The following is a 13,243-nucleotide window of genomic DNA, read 5'->3' on the forward strand; positions in this document are numbered from 1 at the left end:
GGGGTGGCAAGTCCTCTTCTGGCTGTGCCGGGTGGAGATAATAGCAGAACATGGCCAAGATGTTCAAATGTTCATAAATGACCAGCATGGTCAAATAATAATAATCACAGTAGTTGTTGAAGGTGCAGCAAGTCAGCACCTCAGGAGTAAATGTCAGTTGGCTTTTCATAGCCGATCATTAAGAGTATCTCTACCGCTCCTGCTGTCTCTAGAGAGTTGAAAACAGCAGGTCTGGGACAGGTAGCACGTCCGGTGAACAGGTCAGGGTTCCATAGCCGCAGGCAGAACAGTTGAAACTGAAGCAGCAGCACGGCCAGGTGGACTGGGGACAGCAAGGAGTCATCATGCCAGGTAGTCCTGAGGCATGGTCCTAGGGCTCAGGTCCTCCGAGAGAGAGAAAGAAAGAGAGAAAGAGAGAATTAGAAAAAGCATGCTTAAATTCACACAGGACACCGGATAAGACAGGAGAAGTACTCCAGATATAACAAACTGACCCTAGCCCCCCGACACAATAACTACTGCAGCATAAATACTGGAGGCTAAGACAGGAGTGGTCAGGAGACACTGTGGCCCCATCCGATGATACCCCCGGACAGGGCCAAACAGGGAGGATATAAACCCACCAACTTTGCCAAATGCACAGCCCCCACACCACTAGAGGGATATCTTCAACCACCAACTTACCATCCTGAGACAAGGCCGATTATAGCCCACAAAGATCTCCGCCACGGCACAACCCAAGGGGGGGCGCCAACCCAGACAGGAAGATCACGTCAGTGACTCAACCCACTCAAGTGACGCACCCCTCCTAGGGACGGCATGAAAGAGCACCAGTAAGCCAGTGACTCAGCCCCTGTAATAGGGGGCTGAGTCACTGGCAGAGAATCGCAGAGAATCCATCATAGCATCATTAATTTTTCTGCATCATTTTTGGACAGACATTTTCTGATTTTTGCAATGTTACATAGATGGAAAAAAGCTGTCCTTGAAACAGTCTTGATATGTTCGTCAAAAGAGAGATCAGGGTCCAGAGTAACGCCGAGGTCCTTCACAGTTTTAGTTGAGACTACTTTACAACCGTCAAGATGAATTGTCAGATTCAACAGAAGATCTCTTTGTTTCTTCGGACCTAGAACAAGCATCTCTGTTTTGTCCGAGTTTAAAAGTAGAAAGTTTGCAGCCATCCACTTCCTTATGTCAGAAACACAGGCTTCTAGCGAGGGCAATTTTGGGGCTTTACCATGTTTCATTGAAATGTACAGCTGTGTGTCATCCGCATAGCAGTGAAAGTTAACATTATGTTTTCGAATGACATCCCCAAGAGGTAAAATATATATTGAAAACAATCGTGGTCCTAAAACGGAACCTTGAGGAACACCGAAATGTACAGTTGATTTGTCAGAGGACAAACCATCCACAGAGACAAACTGATATCTTTCCGACAGATAAGATCTAAACCAGGCCAGAACTTGTCTGTGTAGACCAATTTGGGTTTCCAATCTCTCCAAAAGAATGTGTTGATCGATGGTATCAAAGGCAGCACTAAGGTCTAGGAGCATGAGGACAGATGCAGAGCCTCGGTCTGACGCCATTAAAAGGTAATTTACCACCTTCACAAGTGCAGTCTCAGTGCTATGATGGCGTCTAAAACCAGACTGAAGCATTTCGTATACATTGTTTGTCTTCAGGAAGGCAGTGAGTTGCTGCGAAACAGCTTTTTAAATTTTTTTTGAGAGGAATGGAAGATTCGATATAGGCCGATAGTTTTTTATATTTTCTGGGTCAAGGTTTGGCTTTTTCAAGAGAGGCTTTATTACTGCCACTTTTAGTGAGTTTGGTACACATCCGGTGGATAGAGAGACCGTTTATTATGTTCAACATAGGAGGGCCAAGCACAGGAAGCAGCTCTTTCAGTAGTTTAGTTGGAATAGGGTCCAGTATGCAGCTTGAAGGTTTAGAGGCCATGATTATTTTCATCATTGTGTCAAGATATATAGTACTAAAACACTTGAGTGTCTCTCTTGATCCGAGGTCCTGGCAGAGTTGTGCAGACTCAGGACAACTGAGCTATGGAGGAATACGCAGATTTAAAGAGGAGTCCGTAATTTGTTTTCTAATGATCATGAGCTTTTCCTCAAAGAAGTTAATTAATGTATTACTGCTGAAGTGAAAGCCATCCTCTCTTGGGGAATGCTGCTTTTTAGTTAGCTTTGCGACAGTATCAAAAATAAATTTCGGATTGTTCTTATTTTCCTCAATTAGATTGGAAAAATAGGATGATCGAGCAGCAGTGAGGGTTCTTCGATACTGCACGGTACTGTCTTTCCAAGCTAGTCTGAAGACTTCCAGTTTGGTGTGGCGCCATTTCCGTTCCAATTTTCTGGAAGCTTGCTTCAGAGCTCGGGTATTGTCTGTAAACCAGGGAGCTAGTTTCTTATGACAAATGTTTTTAGTTTTTTGGGGTGCAACTGCATCTAGGGTATTGCGCAAGGTTAAATTGAGTTCCTCAGTTAGACGGTTAACTGATTGTTGTCCTCTGACGTCCTTGGGTAGGCAGAGGGAGTCACGAAGGGCATCAAGGAATCTTTGGGTTGTCTGAGAATTTATAGCACGACTTTTGATGCTCCTTGGTTGGGGTCTGAGCAGATTATTTGTTGCGATTACAAACGTAATAAAATGTTGGTCCGATAGTCCAGGATTATGAGGAAAAACCATTTATTCCATAGGACTAAATTAGGTCCAGAGTATTACTGTGAGTAGGTCCAGAGACATGTTGGACAAAACCCACTGAGTCGATGATGGCTCCGAAAGCCTTTTGGAGTGGGTCTATGAACTTTTCCATGTGAATATTAAAATCAACAAAAATTTGAATATTATCTGCTATGACTACAAGGTCCGATAGGAATTCAGGGTACTCAGTGAGGAACGCTGTATATGGCCCAGGAGGCCTGTAAACAGTAGCTATAAAAAGTGAGTAGGATGCATAGATTTCATGACTAGAAGCTCAAAAGACGAAAACGTCATTTATTTATTTTTTATTAAAATGTTCTATCGTAAATGTTAGCAACACCTCCGCCTTTGCGGGATGCATGGGGGATATGGTCACTAGTGTAACCAGGAGGTGAGGCCTCATTTAACACAGTACATTCATCAGGCTTAAGCCATGTTTCAGTCATGCCAATCACATCAAGATTATGATCAGTGATAAGTTCATTGACTATAACTGCCTTTGAAGTGAGGGATCTAACATTAAGTAGCCCTATTTTGAGATGTGAGGTATCACAATCTCTTTCAATAATGGCAGGAATGGAGGAGGTCTTTATTCTATTGAGATTGCTAAGGCGAACACCGCCATGTTTAGTTTTGCCCAACCTAGGTCGAGGCACAGACACGGTCTCAATGGGGATAGCTGAGCTGACTACACTGACTGTGCTAGTGGCAGACTCCACTAAGCTGGCAGGCTGGCTAACAGCCTGCTGCCTGGCCTGCACCCTATTTCATTGTGGCGCTAGAGGAGTTAGAGCCCTGTCTATGTTGGTAGATAAGATGAGAGCACCCCTCCAGCTAGGATGGAGTCCGTCACTCCTCAGCAGGCCAGGCTTGGTCCTGTTTGTGGGTGAGTCTCAGAAAGAGGGCCAATTATCTACAAATTCTATCTTTTGGGAGGGGCAGAAAACAGTTTTCAACCAGCGATTGAGTTGTGAGACTCTGCTGTGGAGCTCATCACTCCCCATAACTGGGAGGGGGCCAGAGACAATTACTCGATGCTGACACATCTTTCTAGCTGATTTACACGTTGAAGCTATGTTGCGCTTGGTGACCTCTGACTGTTTCATCCTAACATCTTTGGTGCCGACGTGGATAACAATATCTCTATACTCTCTACACTCGCCAGTTTTAGCTTTAGCCAGTACCATCTTCAGATTAGCCTTAACGTTGGAAGCCCTGCCCCTTGGTAAACAGTGTATGATCGCTGGATGATTCGTTTTAAGTCTAATACTGCGGGTCTAACGGATGTGAAATGGCTAGCTAGTTAGCGGTGGTGCGCGCTAATAGCGTTTCAATCGGTTACGTCACTCGCTTTGAGACCCTGAAGTAGTGGTTCCCCTTGCTCTGCAAGGGCTGCGGCTTTTGTGGAGCGATGGGTAACGATGCTTCGTGGGTGACTGTTGTTGATGTGTCGCAGAAGGTCCCTGGTTCGCGCCCGGGTCGGGGCGAGGGGACGGAATAAAGTTAAACTGTTACATTGATGCTGTTGACCCGGATCACTGGTTGCTGCGGAAAAGGAGGAGGTTGAAAGGGGGGTGAGTATAATGGATGTGAAATGGCTAGCTAGTTAGCGGTGGTGCGCGCTAATAGTGTTTCAATCGGTTACGTCACTCGCTTTGAGACCTTGAAGTAGTGGTTCCCCTTGCTTTGCAAGGGCCGCGGCTTTTGTGGAGCGATGGGTAACGATGCTTCGTGGGTGAATGTTGTTGATGTGTGCAGAGGGTCCCTGGTTCGCGCCCGGGTCGGGGCGACATACTAAGGTTAAACTGTTACACGGGTAATGGAGTCGCCAATGACTAGGGTTTTCAATTTGTCAGAGCTAATGTTGAGAAGCTTCGTCTCAGACCCCGTAACAGGGAGGAGTAGAGACAAGAGAAGGCTCGGCCTCAGAGTCGCTGCTTAATGGGGAAAACCGGTTGAAAGTTTATGTCAGCTGAATGAGCGACACCGATTGAGCATTCCTACAGCATTTCCCTCCAGAAGCCATGAGAAAGTTGTCCGGCTGCGGGGACCGTGCGAGGGGATTTATACTAACGTTACTCTCTGTACTTACTGGTGGCACAGACGCTGTTTCATCCTTTCCTACACTGAAATTACCCTTGCCTAACGATTGCGCCTGAAGCTGGGCTTGCAGCACAGCTATCCTCGCCGTAAGGCGATCGTTCTTCTGTATATTATGAGTACAGCGACTGCAATTAGAAGGCATCATGTTAATGTTACTACTTAGCTTCGGCTGTTGGAGGTCCTGACGAACCATGTCCAGATAAAGCGTCCGGAGTGAAAAAGTTGAATGAAAAAAAGTTGAGTGAGGGAAAAACTAAAAATGTAAACGGTAATTAAAAAGTAAAAAACGTAAAGTTGTCAGGTAGCAAAGTAAAGTTGGCAACAAAATGCACAGCAACACGTAAACAAGTCTGCAAGTTGTGACCGGAAATGATGGGGGGGAAAAAATGACAGACCTCTGCACCAGGCAGTGTCAGAGGAAGGCCCTAAAAATTGTAAAAGATGCCAGCCACCCCAGTCTTAGACTGTTCTCTCTACTACCGCATGGCAAGTGGTACCGGAGTGCCAAGTCTAGGACAAAAAGGCTTCTCAACAGTTTTTACCCCCAAGCCATAAGACTCCTGAACAGGTAATCAAATGGCTTCCCGGACTATTTGCATTGTGTGCCCCCCCCAACCCCTCTTTTACACTCCTGCTACTCTCTGTTTATCATATATGCACAGTCACTTTACCTATACATTCATGTACATACTACCTCAATGGGGCCGACCAACCAGTGCTCCCGCACATTGGCTAACCGGGCTATCTGCATTGTGTCCTGCCACCCACCAACCCCTCTTTTACGCTACTGCTACTCTCTGTTCATCATATATGCATAGTTACTTTAACCATATCTACATGTACACACTACCTCAATCAGCCTGACTAACCGGTGTCTGTATGTAGCCTCGCTACTTTTATAGCCTCGCTACTGTTGTTTTTCACTGTTGTTTTATTTCTTTACTTACCTATTGTTCACCTAATACCTTTTTTGCACTATTGGTTAGAGCCTGTAAGTAAGCATTTCACTGTAAGGTCTACACCTGTTGAATTCGGCACACGTGACAAATAGACGTTGATTTGATTTGAATGGTGGACTGACAGTGTGTGCAGCTCACTCACTTTGGAGAAGTAAGGGCAATCAGTAAAGTGGTTTTGAAGTAGAGATATTTAATCTCCACACTTTTCAGCGGCTCAAACGGCTGCTGTGAGACAGCCTCAAGCACAATTGACAAGTTCCAAGATGGGACGAAAGGCTTGGAGACTGAACATAAACGACATAAGAGGAAGCTTCCCTACTGTGTTGTTGTCCAAGCTTATATGACAGGCGAGACAGCACCTGAATAGACCTTTACAGTGGAGAAAGCCTTACCTCTATCCAAAAGGACCTGCGAAAAGCATAGAAACTCAGATACATAAATCAAATCAAATCAAATTGTATTGGTCACATACACTTATTTAGCAGATTTTATTGCGTTTGCAGCAAAATGCTTGAGTTCCTAGCTCCAACAGTGCAGTAGTATCTAACAATTCCCAACAATACACACATCTGAAAGTAAAAGGGTGGAATCAAGTCAATACTCTGCTGTGTTCCATTCAATGATCCGATGTAGGTCTCATGACCAAAACGTTGAGTGATTGTCTTGATCTGGAGCATTCAAGAATGTCAGGGTGTGAGAGCTACCTAAAGGTGAATGTAGTCTTCCTCCCATGTACTAGATACAGTATGCTGGCTACTCCTGCCATGTATGCCTGACTCAGAGTGCAAGTTTATGAGCTTGAGTGAGCTCATTGTACCTCCTCTCGCACTTGTTTTCCTTCATGTGGAGACTCCAATGCTGTTGCTTTGCTGAGAGAAGCTGTGCACTGTATGCTTTCTAGATTGCCAGCCATTTGTTAACATCCTCTCTGGTATCTCACGACTGCTGATTCTGTTCATATTCAAACCTGGCCAAGGAAAAGACAGGAACTCCATTTTATTCCCATCTTATGGTAATTGACTGGCAACTGTAATACTTTTTAATTAATTATGAGCATGTATAGTGCCTTGCAGAAGTATTCACCTCCCCTTGCTGTTTTTTCTATTTTGTTGCATTACAACCTGTAATTTAAATGAATTTTTATTTGGATTTCATGTAATGTACCTACAAAATAGTCCAAATTGGTGAAGTGAAATTTAAAATTATTATTATTATTTTTTTAAATAAGTAAATGGAAAAGTGGTGTGTGCATATGTATTTACCCCCTTTGCTATGAAGCCCCTAAATAAGATCTGGTGCAACCAATTACCTTCAGAAGTCACATAAAAGTCCACAACCTATGTGTCACACGATCTGTCACATGATCTCAGTATATAAAGAGACCAAAGATAACCCTGAATGAGCTGCAACGCTTCACAGCGGTGATTGGAATATCTGTCCATAAGACCACTTTAAGCCGCACACTCCACAGAGCTGGGCCTTACGGAGGAGTGGCCAGAAAAAAGCCATTGCTTAAAGAAAAAAAGAAGTAAACACGTTTGGTGTTCACCAAAAGGCATGTGGGAGACTCCCCAAACATATGGAAGAAGGTACTTTGGTCAGATGAGACTAAAATATAGCTTTTTGACCATCAAGAAAAACGCTATGTCTGGCACAAACCCAACACCTCTCATCACCCCGAGAACCCCACCCCGAGAACCCCGCAGCATCATGCTGTGGGGATGTTTTTCATCTGCAGGGACTGGGAAACTGGTCAGAATTGAAGGAATGATGGATGGCGCTAAATACAGGGAAATTCTTGAGGGAAACCTGTTTCAGTCTTCCAGAGATTTGAGACTGGGACGGTGATTCACCTTCCAGCAGGACAATGACCCTAAGCATACTGCTAAAGCAACACTTGAGTGGTTTAAAGGGAAACATTTAAATGTCTTGGAATGGCCTAGTCAAAGCCTAGTCCTCAATACAATTGAGAATATGTGGTTTGACTTAAGATTGCTGTACACCAGCAGGAACCCATCCAACTTGAAGGAGCTGGAGCAGTTTTGCCTAGAAGAGTGGGCAAAAAATCCCAGTGGCTAGATGTGCCAAGCTTATAGAGACATATCCCAAGAGACTTGTCATTTCTGCAAAAGGTGGCTCTACAAAGTATTGATTTTGAGGGGGTGAATAGTTATGCACGCTCAAGTTTTCTGTTTGTTTGTCTTATTTCTTGTTTGTTTCACAATAAAATATATTTTGCATCTTCAAAGTGGTAGGCATGTTGTGTAAATCAAATGACACAAACCCCCCAAAAATCTATTTTAATTCCAGGTTGTAAGGCAACAAAATAGGGAAAATGCCAAGGGGGTGAATACTTTTGCAAGGCACTGTACATTAGAACTGCTATGAGCAATTTACCCACAGTGTTGATAGACTTCTAAGCCGTAATTAAAATATGAGGCTTTAATGCGGATACTTAAAATGCTTTGCATCCTCTCTGTCTCTTGCAGTCTCTCACCACAAAGACACACAGAACACACAGAACATCTTTTAAACAATGTGAACAGCGATATTCTTTATTTGTGGTCAAGAGCACACACCTTGCATCCTAATTACCTGATATTATAACATCAAATAATGACATGGAAATTAAGAAATCCCCAGTCAGATCAGGCCCAGTAGAGGAGGGAAGTTTGCATGTGTGTGTGTGTGTGTCAGCTCCAGATGTCATACCTCCACTCGCACTGGCTGGGGCGGAAGGAATGGTGTGCGTCGCAGGTCAATCAAATTGCGACTATAACCACTGTTCCCTGAAGGAGGGAAACAAGGTACAACATACTATGGGGAGTCGCACTCTCGCAACTTTGGTTGAAGGATCTACAATCACGCTTGACAATGCCAATGAAATCCGCACCTCGCTGGAAGCCCCGCCTTCCACAGGTGATAAGCGTGAGGCTCGGATTAATTCCTATTTAATACCGCTCTTCACTGAGCCCAGAAAGGGTCGGTGCGCCAGTCTGGGTATTGCGCTGCCTAGTGAATTTACCCTGTCCCAGCTGTAAGCACACTGTGAGCTACACTAAGAGCACTGACATCCAAGCGATAAAACCTCAAAGCTGTGTGGTGAAGCCACACTCACTGCATCACATATACTGTATATCCTACAATCAACCCTTTAAACAATGCCCAAGACGCTGCCACACACCTGGTGGAGTGGGCGAGTACACCGCTAGGTAGCCCTTGCCTCTTGCTGCTATATGCTAGGGAGATAGCCTCCACAATCCAGTGGGAGAGACGGTGTTTAGAGACCCCCCTGCCGTGAGCTGGATTAGAAAAACAGACAAAAAGGTTGTCACATAACCGGATTTCCCCCGGGTCCCTTCAATGTACATGTGTAAAGCTCACACCAGACACAGGGCATGTAACCTCTGTTGCTCTTCAGAAGCAAAAGGAGGGAGAAAAAGGAAATAGCTCAAAGCTAAGGGCCTGCAGGACATACTGTAGTCATGACTCTAGGGGCGAAAGGTCGCATTAGGACGTAACGTCACCTTAGAATCCCCCGGAACGAACTGAGTACAGGAAGGATGTACGGATAGCGAGTGGAGGTCAACATATTTAGCTGAGGCCAAAGCCATGAGCAGGGAGGTTTTGTAGGACAGGATCTTCAGATCCACCGACACCAGAGGCTCATAGGGGACCTCACACAGTGCTTCCAAAACCAGTGGCAAGTCCCATGGGGGTGCAATAGGTTTAGAGATCGGTCTGAGATGACGTACACCTTTCAGGAACCGCACAACCAGGGGGCGGGCCCCCATTGTGGCTCTGTCAGTTCCCACATGACACGCTAAGATAGCGGCCATGTCACGTTTAAAGTGAAGAATGCCCGCCCCTGGACAAACAGATCCTGAAGGAACATAAGTGTGTCCCTCACAGAGCACTGAAATGGAACTGGCCCTTTATCTTGGCACCAGAGCTCAAATGCTTGGCATGATAATGGGCCTTAGGATCTCATCACGGTATCTCTGGGCATTGAAATTGCCATTGATGAAATGCAATTGTGTTCGTTGTCCATAGCTTATGCCGGGCCATACCATAACCCCACTGCCTACATGGGGCACTCTGCTCACAATGTTGACATCAGCAAACCGTTCGACCACAAGACGCCATACATGCTGTCTGCCATCTGCCCGGTACAGTTCACACCGGGATTAATCCATGAAGAGCACACTTCTCCAGCATGTCAGTGGCCATCGGAGGTGAGCATTTGCCGACTTTTGTCGGTTACGACGCCGAACTACAGTCAGGTCAAGACCCTGGTAAGGCCAACGAGCACGCATTTGAGCTTACCTTAGACGGTTTCTGAAGGTTTGTACAGAAATCTCTGTGCAATCCCACAGTTTCATCAGCTGGTGAAGAAGCCAGATGTGGAGGTCCTAGACTGGTGTGTGGTCTGTGGTTGTGAGGCCAGTTGGACGTACTGCCAAATTCTCTAAACTGGCTTAAGGTAGAGAAATTAACATAACATTTCTCCGGCAACAGCTCTGGTGGACATTCCTGCAGTCAGCGTGGCAATTGTACACTACCTCAAAACTTGAGACATCTGTGGTATTGTGTTGTGTTACAAAACTGCACATTTTAGTGGCCTTTTATTGTCCCCAGCACAAGGTTCACCAGTGTAATGATCATGCTGTTTAATCATCTTCTTGATATGCCACACCTGTCAGGTGGATGGATTATCTTGACAAAGTGGGGATGTAAACACATTTGTGCACAACATTTTTGAGAATTAAAAAAAAAAAAATCTTATTTTTTTCAGCTCATAAAGCATGGGGCCAACACTTTACATGTTACGTTCATATTTTTGTTCAGTGTAATTCCCAGGAATGAAACCAATCGCCTATAGTACCCATAACCTGTATCACCGAGCACCTCATAGGGACTAGCGAGCTACAGGCAGGAATCAGCAATTAATCCCAGTAATGAGCCACCTATGAGGGAGGAGGGCACCCTCGTGGCCAGAGAGTGAATTTCCCAATTTATTACTCTCACTCTGGTGAGATTGATATATCCCTTGAACTCCATGGAACGTGGGGTAACAGAGGGGGGTTTAAGCATGGACAAGTATCCAAACAAAGTTGTGCTTCTGTAACAGTATAGCTTCCGTCCCTCTCTTCTCCTTGCCCCGAACCAGGGACTAGCTAGCTTCTTTGACCTCAGCACGGTACGTTTAGAATAACAAAGTGACTTAATGCTAGCTACTTATACTAAACAATGACCCAATCTATCTCCGTGTCCCGCAACTCAAGCCCCCTAAAGAATGCTACACAATTGTCAAGACAACCTGCGCCGTGGACTAGTAGGGGAACAGTGCCAGCCATCCCCTAGTCTCGCACATGAACTGATTGGAGCGATTGCAGCCTGAGCATGCAGCGAGCCGAGACATACAAGACAATAAACGTAACTTTTAATTCATTGGGGCATGGTCGCGAACCTGAAATCAGCTTGTTAGCCTTTAGCCATCTTACTTATTGCTATAGCCAAGCCAAGCAATTTGAAGAATAACTAATTGTTTATTGACAGGGAAACTTACAAACTTCAGCACACAATGTCCAGGGGGTGAGCACGTTAGTTGGTACAACGTAAGACAGTCTCGTGTTCCAATTGTTTGTTTTAGTAGCGTGAACTGTTCCTGTTCACACCGAGGTGAAGAACAGAATAATTGAAGGAATGAATCCGAGCCTCACCCTTATCACCTGTGGAATGTGGGGCATCCAGCGAGGCATGGATTTCATTGACCTTGTCAGGTGTGATTGTAGATCCTTCAAACAAAGTCGGAAGAGTGTTCTACCGAAGGGAACCATTATGAATGTGATTTACATCAGGGTTATAGTTTGAAGTATCGCTGATACATTCCCATATAACAAATTAGCCCCATGCTGCATGCATCAGTTACAGTGATATACTATAACAACCGTAGAATCATGGTTAACATACAGAGAATATTTAAGAGACATCTTCCAGGGAGTAGATGCTAATTCCAACCCAAATAAAGTCAAACCAATACACTCAAGCTATTTGGATGTAAATCTCTCTTTAAATACACTACATTACCAAAAATATGTGGTCACCTGCTCATTGAGCATCTTATTCTAAAAGCATGGGCATTAATATGGACTTGGTCCTTTGCTGCTATTACAGCCTCCACTCTTCTGGGAAGATGTTGGAACATTGCTGCGGGGACATTCAGCCACAAGAGCATTAGTGAGGTCGGGACTCGCAGTCGGCGTTTCAATTCATCCCAAATGTGTTCAGTTGGTTTGATGTCAGGGCTTCGTGCAGGCCACAACGATCTCGACAAACCATTTCTGTATGGACCTCGCTTTGTGCACGGGGGCATTTTCATGCTGAAACAGGAAAGGGCCTTCCCCAAAGTGTTGTCACAAAGTTGGAGGCACAGAATCATCTAGAATGTCATTGTTGTCTATAGCTATAATATTTCCCTTCACTGAAACTAAGGGGCCTAGCCCGAACCATGAAAAACAGCCCCAGACCATTTTTCCTCATCCACCAAACTTTACAGTTGGCACTATGCATTGGAGCAGGTAGCATTCTCCTGGCATCCGCCAAAGCCAGATTCCTCCGTCAGGACTCCCAGATGGTGAAGCGTGATTTATCACTCCAGAGAATGCGTTTCAACTACTCCAGTCCAATGGCGGCGAGCTTTACACTATTCAGCCGACACTACTCCATCCTATGATGGTGCCACATTGAAAGTCACTGAGCTCTTCAGCAAGGCCATTCTACTGACAATGTTTGTCTGTGGAGATTGCATGGCTGTGTGCTCGATTTTATACACCTGTCAGCAACGGGTGTGGCTGAAATAGCCAAATCCACTAATTTGAAGGGGTGTCAACATACGTTTGTATATATAGTGTATGTTTCTCAAGCTCTCTCCTTGATTTATTATTTAGAATCTTCACTAGATTCTTTATTAATGGTGTTATGGAGTTAAGCTTCATTGGAATAGATGCCCTTCCCCATTCCAGTTATGCTGAACTCTGTATGACCCCGTTTACAGAAGCACTTTTTGGGGACCTCAAAAAGGCCTTTGAATGTAATGTTATTGGTACCAGGTCCATAACCAGGGTTTGAGTTTTGTTGAGATCCGAAATGGCTCAACACAACTGAAACCCTTCTATCTATACAATTCAAAAATGTTTAAATGCTATTTGGAGAACAGCAAAGACAAGCAAAAATGACCACAGCCATTATCACCTTGGCTGCTGTAGGTTCATTCACCTCAGTCGATCTACAAACACATAGCCTATGAGCTATACAATTGTAATGTTATACCCCTAAAAGGGGGGAAATATGGGACATTTTTCACACTGACATAGCATCAGCGACGAAACTAAAACCTATTTCATTTTTAGAACTGTATTGTTGGCATTTCTATTGCATTTTAGTAGGAC

General features: G+C 44.7%; 1 protein-coding gene across 3 annotated transcripts in view; it reads left to right on the forward strand.

The window, feature by feature from the left end:
* Window positions 1-13,243, forward strand: part of negr1 (neuronal growth regulator 1) — a 394,158-nt gene that overhangs the window by 235,807 nt on the left and 145,108 nt on the right. The window lies entirely within an intron of this gene.

This window comes from Salvelinus alpinus, chromosome 16 (genome assembly GCF_045679555.1).
Source record: "Salvelinus alpinus chromosome 16, SLU_Salpinus.1, whole genome shotgun sequence".
NCBI lineage: Eukaryota > Metazoa > Chordata > Actinopteri > Salmoniformes > Salmonidae > Salvelinus > Salvelinus alpinus.